The sequence below is a fragment of the Astyanax mexicanus genome, chromosome 11 (assembly GCF_023375975.1).
Source record: "Astyanax mexicanus isolate ESR-SI-001 chromosome 11, AstMex3_surface, whole genome shotgun sequence".
Lineage (NCBI taxonomy): Eukaryota > Metazoa > Chordata > Actinopteri > Characiformes > Acestrorhamphidae > Astyanax > Astyanax mexicanus.
In genome coordinates this window covers 4,247,317-4,259,828 of record NC_064418.1, presented here as the reverse complement: position 1 = coordinate 4,259,828, position 12,512 = coordinate 4,247,317, and positions in this window count along the sequence as shown.

Here is a 12,512-nt window from a genome sequence, read left to right as displayed (position 1 = left end):
GCTAAAGAGATCTGGTGAGATGAAAGAGACCATGAGTTCTTTAAAAAAAAATCACCAAATTTAAAAATCTCTTACACTGTAGACCAATAGATTGTAACTCTTGATGAGTTCAGCACAGCTGTTAACTGAAAGACATTCCAGGAGACCCTACCTCATAAAGTTGACTGTAATAATATAATAAAATGAAAATATATTTACATTTTTTTTTTGCTACATACTCCCATATGTTTTTCTTTGTAGTCTTTGTGTTAAACTACAAGGCAGATTTATTTATTTTTTTAAAATAATAACAAAAAACTCTTTTTTACAATTTAAGGTGTGTCCAAACTATGGACTGATAGTGTATATTCGACTTATACTGTACATTTTGGCTATATCGTCCATTATATATTATCTGCATGAAAGCATGCACTGTACCTTTACTTGCTTAAATAAAAAAATAAAAAAAACTGTATTTCTATGTGAGCGTATAAGTGTTTACCTGATTTACAGGTTAACCACAGAATATTTCTCTTACGTACAAACAAATCCACTTATTTTTACATTGACTTCCATTGAAAGCTTTTTTTTCTTCTCTCTCCTGTAAAGTTGCAGTTTTGGAGATATTTATTTTTATTTTTTTATTGGACAGAAAAGATATCCACATAGTACAGTTAAAAAAAAATAATAATAAAACATGCACACCCAGATTATTCATGATTGGATCAGTTGAGAGGATGTAATAACTAAGTAAAAATAATAAAAAAATAATCAAAGTGTTGAGAAGTAAAATTAAGAACATGGCAGGAAGGAGCGGTACGATTTTTGGAATAAACATGAACACGAAGCTGTTTTTCCGTGGATCACTTCTCGTTTAGCGGCGCTGGGGGAAAAGCTAATAAAATGTTATCAGAGCTAAATGGAAGTTAAGTGGAGGGGAAAGAACTGAATATTCACATTCATTTGGCTGACAGCTGGGGGAGCTCAGTCACTCATCACGCATTGATATTCATTGCATTCCACCCCCTCCGACCCCCCCATACATCCCCCCCCCCCTCGTCCCCTTCTGCGTTGACAATCAACAGCTTTAGCACCTTTGTTTTAATTTAATTAAAGGTGTGATTGCCTGGGTGAAAACTTCATTTGCACACATGGTGGGGGAAGAAGAAGAAGAAGAAAAAAAAAAAATCGAAAGGGTCATCGAAAGGTGTAGAGAGAACAATTAGCTAATGTCCAAAATAATAATAATAATAATAATATTAATGCCAAAAAAAATGTAAAAAAAATCCAAATTTGGTCAGTAGCTCAGGGGCTTGGCATGGCACCAGGAATATCAAACTGCACCTCCCTTGAAAACAAGCCCCTCTTCGCTCTCCTGGCCTTGGGACCTGCCCCGTATAAGGGTGATTTTGGATTCAGCCTGCTCCAGCGAAGGTTCAGCAGGTACGGAATAATGAGTTCTTTGAGATCCAGCGCTGGACCTGCTCTGTGCCAAGGCCCTCAGGCCCGACTCTCTCTCCCTCATCTCAGCCAGTTGTGCTCCAGGACAGTTTTATCTGAGAGGGACCTCTGGGGAGCCAGAGGCCCTGGGCCCTGCTCCTGATTAAAGGAAGTGTACTCCTCTCCCATGCTGAGGCTGGATCAATGCTCGGACCGACTCTTCGCCGGCCTGTGCTGCATGCGTTATTATATTTCTATTTCCATATCTGCATAGTGTCACACCACAATCAGAGGTAGATTTGCTTGTATGTAAGAGGTACATCATTTTCTGTGGTTAAACTGTAAAACAGTAAAACACTTGTACGCTCACATAGGTCAGGTCAGGTCAGGTTAGTCGAGTTTAACGCCACATCAGCTATTTCGTGGCAGGATAGGTAACGTCTATTCACAAGGTTCTATGATCTCGGCCTCAGAAGAGGACTCGTAGGTCGGTAACAGTACAGACACATTCACTCACACACTCACACCTAAGGGGCAATTTCCAACCAAGTTCCAATTAGCCTGAACGTGCCGTCTTTGGACTGTGGGGGGAAACCGGAGAACCCGGAAAAAACCCACGCAGACACGGGGAGAACGTGCAAACTCCGCACAGAAAGACCCGGGTCGCCCCAGCCGGGAATCGAACCCAGGCCGTCTTGCTGTGAGGCGGAAGTGCTACCCACTGCGCCACCGTGCCGCCCCGACGCTCACATAGAAATAAAGTTTTTTATTTATTCAAGTAAAGGTACAGTGCATTTCTGCTTTCCAAATGTAGAATTCAAATATATAGTGCCAGTACATAGTTTGAACACACCTTAAATTGAGTGGTTTTTCATTATGCAAAAAAAAAAAAAACCTAAAAATTTTACAGATGCTCCAGCAAGACGTGCACCAACAATTTGTCCTCTTTTGTACTCTGGTATGTCACCCATACTGTTGTGTGCATTGCAATATTTTGAGCAGAACTGTGCTCTTACCCTGCTAATTGAACCTTCACACTGTGCTCTTACTGGTGCAATGTGCAATTAATGAAGATTGGCCACCAGGCTGCTCCAATTTGAAACCTTATTTAATTTCATTGTCCAACCCCTGTATACCACAGTGCTTAACCTACTGCATGTAAATGTCTATTCTAGACCTTCTATAGGAATTCATTGAAGGATTGAGTGGCGTGATTTAGTCCTTGACATGGCCTTTTGCGGCCTCCCTCAGTAGCTTCAGTGCAAATGAGCTCCTCACCTCAGGCCTGCGCAGTAATGAAGTCGATAGCACCAGTAGCATTGCTGTGTCTCAGCTAAAGCACAGAGCCACCAGCACATCAATCAGACTGAAAAACAGGAGTCATGTGAACTTAATAGCTTGTTTAAACAGACTGATGTGTAGAATTCACTGTGTTGATCCATGTGGTCCATGTGGTGAATTCCTCTGGTGAAGGTGGCCAGTACTGGTTGAGCTCTGGCGTGGTTAATGTGGAGATGATGCTAGATAAATTAATGAGGATCCAGGCTTATGGATTCACAGTGTGGTGGGTCTAGCCAATACTTGCTCTTGGGCAGGTGTCAGTTCTCGAAAGCTGGATTAGTGCTTTAAATTGATTTAATTGGATATATATCAAAGAAAGAAATGCTAGAAAAGGAAAAAAAAAGCAGCTGGATGTGCAACAAGCACTAAGTCAATCTTTTTTTTTTCTTTAGTTCTTGTTTAAGAGCAATTGGGCATTCTACTAGTCTATGTGTCTTTGAGTATCAGTGATGTAATTAAATGTGTCATTCAGGCTGTAGCCAAGGAGAGATTGCCTCAAATTTGTTATTTGTTTGAAACATGTGTTTAACTTTATATTAAGGCATCATTTCAAGATACTTGAAACACAGACATATCAGTATGCTTAATTCAGTCTCCATCTGCTAATTTACACATTGTTAAAAACAAATAAACACAGAATTAGAACTGAAGAGATCTAGTGAGATAAAAGAGACCAAGCGTTCTTGCAAAAAAAATCACCAAATTCAAACTGTATCCAGTTTTAAAGGATCCCACACCATAATGCTTTTTGATATTATTGACATTACAGCTGTTTTATTTTTGTCACATGTCAACATGGCGAATAATAACATACTATTACTAAGCTTAAGAAGGTAATAAAAAATAACCTTTTAGAAACAGAACAAGGTCACCATAAACAGTTCAATATGTTTGAAAGTGAAGGTCGACCGTAAGTCCAAGTTTCACAATACTTGTCCATCCTGTAATTTTTCACATTGTCTTGCAGCTTTTCACGCAGCTTGTCGGTGAATAAATGACAAAAAAATAAAATGCATATAGAAAACGACCCCAAAATATTTTTGAAAAGTTTTCTGATAATGATTCCATAGTTTAAAAAAATTAATTTTTCACATTAATTAAGTATGAACAAAAATAATAAAGCAAAATACAAAACTTTCTTTAGGATCTGTAATAGTTGCCAGTGGAAATGGCTGATCTTGTGCTGTTGCTTTGGATTTAGCAGAGAGAATTTTAGCTTCTCCAGATGTTGTGCAGATTATTGTTATATATGAGAGTGAGAGCTGACTAGTATCCTTTTATTTGTATTTATTCAGCATTTTATCTCCAGAATATTGAGAATGGAGCCACTGGATCCATGCTACTTACGTACCTGTGCAGGTGCAGTATGTGCTGGGCTGCTTGTTTACTGAAAGGTTACAGCAGGTGACTGTAGACGGATTAAGAATTTCCTAGCCCTCATTGAGCCGCATCATCCTGGGAGTTTTAGACGGCATAATCCGTCTAATACCTCATCATATCAATTTCCTCTGCAGCAAGCAACAAGTGTACAGGATATAGAATGAAAAAAAAAAATAGGTGCAGATTTGAATTTGAAATTGAATTTGCGTTTCATTAAATAAAATCCAAGTTTATGCATTTTGTTGTGATTTTGCAGTCCAGAGGCTTTCCTATATGCTGGTCATTTGTAACATTAACCATTAATCAATGGTAAAATCTAACCCCAATCTTAACCTAAACTTTAAATCTAACCCTAAAGCCAATGCTAAAATGTTAAAATTAGAGTTTGGGTTAGAGTTGGATGTCGGGTTACATTCATAAAAGGATTATTTCAATAGACATGCAGTTGAAGGATAGTTGGATGTCAGTTAAGCATAAATTAGGCCACAAATGGACCATTCAAGTAAAGTGTTACCAAGCAATATAAATACTATATGAGAGTAAAAAAGGAGAGCTCTGCAATGGGCCTCAATCTGGAACTGCATACTCTCTTGGAACACAGACTTGTTTGGGTCATTAGGGTCAACTCCACTGTAGTGTAAAATGTTATAACGTTTTAATTTGGGTCTTAAGCGTAAGGCCTTTTTTATTGTTATTAAATTGGCACAGTCTTTTTTTATGCACCTTTTTTTCATACACATTCCTGAAAAAGGAGATTAGCATTCTGTCAAATGTTGTGAGAAAAGCTGGCTAAGGCAGCTGCTCTGTTCGAAAGCGGATTTATCAAACTGTTAATGCTGTGGAAAGTATTCACAAATGGAAAATCACAGGGTCACTGGCTTAAAGAATTATTCGGGTAATGAAGGAGAAAAGTGCTTTCCCAAATGCCCGCTGAATGAGAGTCCGCAGCCGGATTGTGCCGTCTACACAAAACGCCATGTTACTGAGCCTGACCTGATACTCACCAGAGTCTGTACAACTACTCACTAATCCATTAGGCCTTTCGTGAGTGTGTTCAGGTGATCAGATCACAGCAGATTCATTATACATATTAGAGTGTGTAAGTGACCGTAAGCAAGACACACTGCTGCCATTGACTGTATAAGACACTTGTGACCTACAATAGCTCTATCTGACACCTAGCCTGTGAGTGCTGAATATAATCATATTTTACCTTCATAACACCTTCATTAAGCAGAATTCATAAGACAATCATTGTGATTTATTGGAAATACCTTAAGTCATAAACCATATCTGTGAAGATGAACAATGTTGTATCAATACAATCTCATTTATTTCATACAAAGGAATATGTCAGGTTGTGAGCAAAGACTTTATAAGCTATTCATAAATATATACATAATGCTCATACCACTTTAAAATAAAATGTTACTAATGATTAGGTTATACATATTTATAAACCATTAACAATCAGTTACAACACATACATAAAAATATATTTTTTTGCGTGCCAAATAGTGATTTCACATTCATTTATACTATTAAACTTTGTCTGATCACTTAAACATTATGAGTTTATTTGATTTGACCAAATTTGAAAGCCTCTGGATATAATCAAGTGGAAGATGGGTGATCACAAGCCATCAAACCAAGCTGAACTGCTTGAATTTTTGGATAACGTTATGCCACTCCTGGTGCAAAAGCAGTGTGTAAGATTGGTGGAGGAGAACATGACAAGATGCATGAAAACTGTAATTTAAAAACAGGAATATTCCATCAAATATTAATTTCTGAATATTTGAGGTCTGAAAGCTCTGCATCTTTTTTTTCGTAATTTATGGAATACAACAACAATGTTCATTTTACTCAAATATAAACCTATAAATAGCAAAATTAAAGAAACTGTTTCAGAAACTGCATGAAGCTGTATACATTGATGCTCAATCTTTGAACTGACCAGGCAGACCAGGCCTCACATGCTGCCAATGAATCTTCTATACCACTCACTTCAGCATATGAAAAAAAAGCCCATTTTCAGCCATTGTCCTCGAGGAAAGGCAGGGGGAAAAGACGCACCGCGCCTGCAAATAACAGCTAGCATGCAGGTAATAGAGGCTCCATTGTGCGCCTGCCCATCGCTGTTACCTTGTTATCTCTGGCTTTTACGGTAATAATCAGACTCTCGCCGTCCGTCCGGCTGCGGATCCGCCTCCTCGCGTACGCGCAATCGCTCGTTTATTTATTTATTTCATTTTTTTTTACATTTTTTTTTATCGAGCCTGCTGAAACAGGGCCGAGTCTCAGAAGGAGCGAGGGGATATATTTACCCCTGCCACCTGAGGGGATTTTACCCTACCCTTCCCAATTCTCACCTACTTCTGTTTACTCACAGGCCTCTTCTGTATGTCACAACATTTACATGCATTTGGTTTTCCTTCAATTTGTATGTGTTAGATAAGAGAAAAAAAGAGAAATGGAGGGGAAGAAAATCCCTAAAAGAAAAAAAGTCCCCTAGCAATTGTAAAAAAGAGAGAGAGAGAGAAAAAGAGAGAGAGAGAGAGGGAGAAAAAAAAAAAAAAACCTCAGCTGCCCAGCTGATGGCCATTCACAGCAGAACAAACAAAAATCAAACGGGAACTATGCTTTTAGCTTTTAATTCTAGCCCCAAAAGTTTCCAGCTGCTCGCATAATTATTACCTTTTAAAGAGTATGAAAATGGCAGGTTAATTCAAACGCTAGTGCTTTCTCTCTCTCTCTCTCTCTCTTTTTCTTTCTCTCTCTCTCACTTGCCCACCCCTCTCTCTCTCTCTCTCTCTCAGTTTCTCTCTCTCTCTTTCGCTCTCTTTCCCTCCTACACTCTCCGCCCCCTCACCACAACAGGTAAGCTCTGGCTCTGCTTCTCAAAGAAGCTCCTTTTTTTTTTTTTACCAGTAATTTAGCTCAGAAAGCCTCTGGCCTGCCCAGCTTATTCTTAGCTGGGCCTCTGTTTCCTGTCAGGGTGGTAGGAGGTGCACCTTGCACACGCGGAGAGGAACAATGCGCCCCTGTCCCAGGTTCCTCAGCCCCCCTAAGCTGCCTGTCAGCCCAGGATTGTCATGCAGAACCTCCTGGAGAAACAAAGGGTCCGCTGGGCTTTGTGGCTCCCCAGGACCTCGCCATTGTTATCTGGATCCCGGGAGTGTTTGCTCTGTGCCCCGTCGTATGACCTGTGCTCCTGTGGCACAGGTAACTTCGATGTTTGGCTTCGGTGTGTTAACTGGCGGCTTGTTGGTTTTGAGACTTGAATAAACAAAACTACTCTGAAACATAGACCAAAATGTACACCTAACACTGTTTAACCCTTAAAACCCTACAGGTGGATTTTCCATCCAAAATCGCATCTTGTCTTCTCAGCTTAATTACTCAGGAATCCCTTATTATTCACACATAATCATAATCCATATATGGTTAGAAAAATTAAGCTAAATCTACAAGAAACAAATTGAGAAAAACACCTAAAATGTGAGATCTCCTTCCCCAACCAATATTATTTACCTTCAGTGCTTCAAACACATTTATATGATGTTTCAAACCAAATAATATAAAAAAATGACTCAATAGTGTCCACAGAAAAAGTGTGAAACTACCTGCTTTACTCAAACTAAAGCTAGGTATGGTGTGCGCACTACTTTATATAGTTTATATATATATTGAGGCGTAGAAGTAAAAAATGTGTGAAAAAGAATAATTACTCCAGTAAAGTATAGATAAGTAAGGAAAAAATATTTTTTATTTAGTTACTTGGGAATTTTGTTGGACCTGACCTATTGGTATTAATAAGAACAGAACCATGCCCACATGTAGCCTACAGTCTTTTACTGTTTGTAAATCAGCATGTTGTCCAGAATATAGTTAATAATTTTAGGTTAATTCAGGTTGTTAGAACAGTATAGATAATCTTGACAAGTTTAGCATGATTGCTTATATTTCCTGCATGTAGTATGTGTTTGAAACATAAGCAGAAACATAACACGCACTATACAGCCATGACTACTGTATATGTCGAGAACAGCCATGATTATAGGCTTAGAATGCAAATGGGAGCTGAGTAAGACATATTTTACAGTCATACACAGTTTTATCATTCAGAATCAGGTATATTTTACTGATCAAGTTATTCTCTACATAATGATTTTTTTTTACTGATGCTGAGATGTAGCCTGGGGGCAACCCTGGGAAGACAGTTATTCTAAAACATAAATAAACGACACAATTTGTGCAAATTAATAATTTATTTACAATGATTGCACCGTTGTAGACAAATAGGTACGTTCTCAGATATTACGAATGCATTTACTGTTTTTCATTTACAAGTATGCATGTATGTCAGTCAGTTGTATACTGGACAAAGGTTAAAAAGATTGTATTTATTTATTTAGTTATTTATCTATCTATTTGTCTTTGTAATCAGTTTTTGTAATAAGAAAATGTTACTTTATCTTGTGTTGGTGACTTCTATCTGTCTTCAAACTGTGTAAGTTGTATAGAAAGGACTTCTTGACTTATTTTAATTAGAGAGAGGTCTGAAAGTGGGTCATTTATATGGAGGGAACATTATTTTTTTTCTCATTTGTGCAGATATTTTACCATTCCTTGAGCCACAGCTTGTATAAAATGTATCAGGAACATGTCACAGAATGTTTTAATGTGTTAATGATCGTGACCGGCAGTGTCTGGCTTGAACTGTCCATGTGCTTTAGCTTCCATAGGACCTGGCAAAAGTCATGGGGCACAATACCAGGCCACATACCTACATTTACATTTGGCATTTCAGTGTAGAGACCTTTTTAGTAAGTACTGTATGTATGATGTATGGCATTTGGCTCTAGTAGATATCAGAGTGTCTCAATTAGTAAAAAAAGTATCCAATTTATTCCTATCCAAGTGTCACAATTAATACAAAAAAAGCTGTTTTTTTTTCTTGGATTTAAGTGCCAAGTGTTTTGTCAATAACACAACATCTTGTAGGTTAATATCTAGAACTGAATAACTTATTACTTATTTAAATAATAAACTACCGGTCCAAAATTTAAGTAAGTAAATGATGTGGGGTTGGTTGATGCTGCAGTTGGTCTGCAGGTTTAGGTTCAGCAACAGTATGTGCTGAAAGAATGAGGTCAGCTGACTACCTGAATATACTGAATATAGACCAGGTTATTCCATCAATGGATTTATTTTTTCTTCCCTGATGGCACGGCCATATTCCAAGATGACTAGAATGCCGGGATTCAGATTCATGGAGCTGGAATTGTGAAAGAGGTTCAGGTTCAGGGTTCAGGGTTCAGGGAGCATGAGATCATCATTTATCATTTTCACACATGGATTGAGAGAGAGTTCACCACAGAGTCCAGACCTTAACCTCATTGAGAATCTTTGGGATAGAGTGCTGGATGGAGAAGAGCTGCTTTGTGCAGTGGTCAGACTCTACCATCATCAATGCAACACTGGATTGAAATAAATCTTGTGACATTGCAGAAGCTTATTGAAACAATGCCACAGTGAATGCGTAAAGCTGCAAACGTATTCGCAAAGCTAAATGAGGTCATTGTTGTATTGTGTCAGTGCATGTGAGCGTACAGGTGCTTGTGTAAGTCAGTGCGCTGTGCTTTTTGACCCTGTGTTTTTGCTGTTGGCCTGCGGTGATTGATGGTGTCCGTGATTTCAGCCTCGGCTGGAGAGGGCATTCGGCCTCTTGGAACATCTCTGCTTCATATTGTCCTTGTCCCGCGTGACAATGGGCCACCGGTGGGGCTGACACTCATCACCTGTTAGTTGGCCTCAGCTCATATGAGAAAGGCACCCTGGCCCAACCCCAGCCCTCTAGGTGCTTTCGCGTTGCGCTTGTGTGTGTGTTTATTTGGACAATGGTAGCCATCAGCTAGTGACACTTGTAATTGAGAGCCATTCACAAGGCTTCAACAAGCTTGGATGAATGTCTTTCACAATGAGAGGGCATTTTAGACCTCCCGTTGACCCAACACAAAGATTGACTCCATGTCAGCCTGAACACAATATTTAATTCATTATATCCAATGTTTCTAAAATATTCTTTTTTTGTGAGCCTGTGCTTTCTGATCATTTATACTATAATATTTTGTGTGGCAAATATTTTAAATTCTGCCTTATCTTCAACAACACTGTATTGAACCTAAAAAAAAACAAAAAACAAAAGAACACTTGCGCTTGTGTATATTCTCACTCTATTAAACAACATATAATTATTACTATAATTAATATGATGTAGTAAGTATTAAATAATCCAGTAAACAATGCATTCAGATTAGTAATAGCATTGTTTTTATTCATAATGTCTTTTATTCATAAGATACAAAAATAAAAATGACAAATTTACAAATGCCCACATGAACATTACAAAAACTTGAGAAAAAACAATATATATATATATAATATATATAATATAGCTAAGCTATATATAATATATAAATTATTGAAGAAACTGAATGAGAAATATTATCAGATGCTGAAAGCTCAGGGATTTTCAACCAATAAATGAGGTTAAGAGGTTAAGGTTTGTGAAGTGGGAAAAGGTGGATGATTGTGTCATTTATTTAAAGATTGACTACAGAAATGGCACAAATAATGCTTTAAATTAGTTTCAAAGACTTTAGAACTTTTGCTTGGTTTAACATAGCATATTTTGGTTCCAATAATAATAATAATAATAATAATAATAATAATAATAATAATAATAATACCAATAACTACTAGACTAATACATGCTAATTACATGAGTAATTCTATAACCTATACAACTGTAACCTTTGTGTAATAATTATGTACAACTTCTCTCCTAGTATTACTAGTTATTACATGATTGGTAATGTGTAACTACATAGTTATTAATGACACTTACTATAAAATAGGATTATTATATTTTATTATATATATGTATAAATCTGGCTAGAAATTTGCCTAGGTCAAAAATCATAAAACTGTTTTTTCATTCCAAATAATGAAAATACAGTTTTTCACAGCTAGAAATATCGGGGTTGGTTGTAAAAATCGTTTTTTCATTTGCACTGTATACAGATACTATATGTATAAATATAGAAATATATAAATGTGTCCCATATACAGCTGCATTAAAGTGCTCTTGTAAAAAGGCAGCATCTGCTGGCCCTGGTCGCGGTGCTCCAGCCCAGCTGAGGGGGTCTGGCCTAGTGGAGGTGACTGACAGCTCCTCTGGCCATGTTGGGACTGGCAGATGCGAAGGTGTCACGGTGGTGATGAATTGTTTACGCTCACCTGTCTGCCTCGTCCTTCAGCGTCGGGGGGATCGGCCGGGCCAGCGGTGTGTGTTTGTGTACGTCTAGGTGTGAGAGCACTTTCCGTCGAGGGGATAGGCCCGTGTGACGGCAGCGGGGCGGTGGCGCCGCCGCGGGGTCAACACTATCTTCAGGCGCATGTAGGAACAACTGCGGCAGGCATGTTAAACATGGTCGCTCTCGCACAAACACACATGTGCGGCACGTGGGTGTGCGGCGTTGCGCTTTAGCAGGAGCAGGGTTTTACCCATGCTGAGTGTGTGTGTGTGTGTGTGTGTGTGTGTGCGTGTATGTTGCCTCCCTGTGCTACCGGTGGGCTGTGAGTGTTGTGCATTCTGAAGTATAATTAAATCCATTTAGACAAGAGGACGAGTTTCAGCAAACTGGGCACATTTAGTGCAACTCTTCCTATTCCTGCAGGGACAATTAGCATCTTAACGAGTCGGATGTTTACCCAAAAACGAGAAGATTGTTTTCTTATTTTTCTCTCCTTGATAATACTGTATTTAGACTGATTTACTTTACCTGCATTACAGATGAATTTTAATTTCAGATGCATTTTCACTGCATTGTGGTAATAAAGGCTCTAGCACACCACTGTTGCCAGGACAAAACCTTGTATCCTCAAAAAAAGCAAGTAGCAATATTAATAGTCACTAGTGCATCCCACAGGTTCTTCTAAGGGTTCCACATGAGTCACTGTTCATGGAAAACACTGCTGACGATCCAACCTAGGGAGTAATATTAGTAATATTAACAGTGGGTGAGAAATACTAATTTTGTTCATCCACTCATATGCAAATGACTGTGATTTTAATAAGTCAATTAAAAGTTTTTAGTTCTAGTTTTTAGTGGTTGTTTTATTTGGAATAATCACATAAACACCTTAACCATTGTCGATTGATACTAGTACTAGTAGTGTTTACTTTAGTAAACATAAAAAGTGTTAAACAAACCAGAATTTGTTTTATTTGAGTAATGTTCTAATCCATATTATGAGAAGCAAAAACTACTAAAACTACTAACTAAGTAAAGAAAAAAAAAATA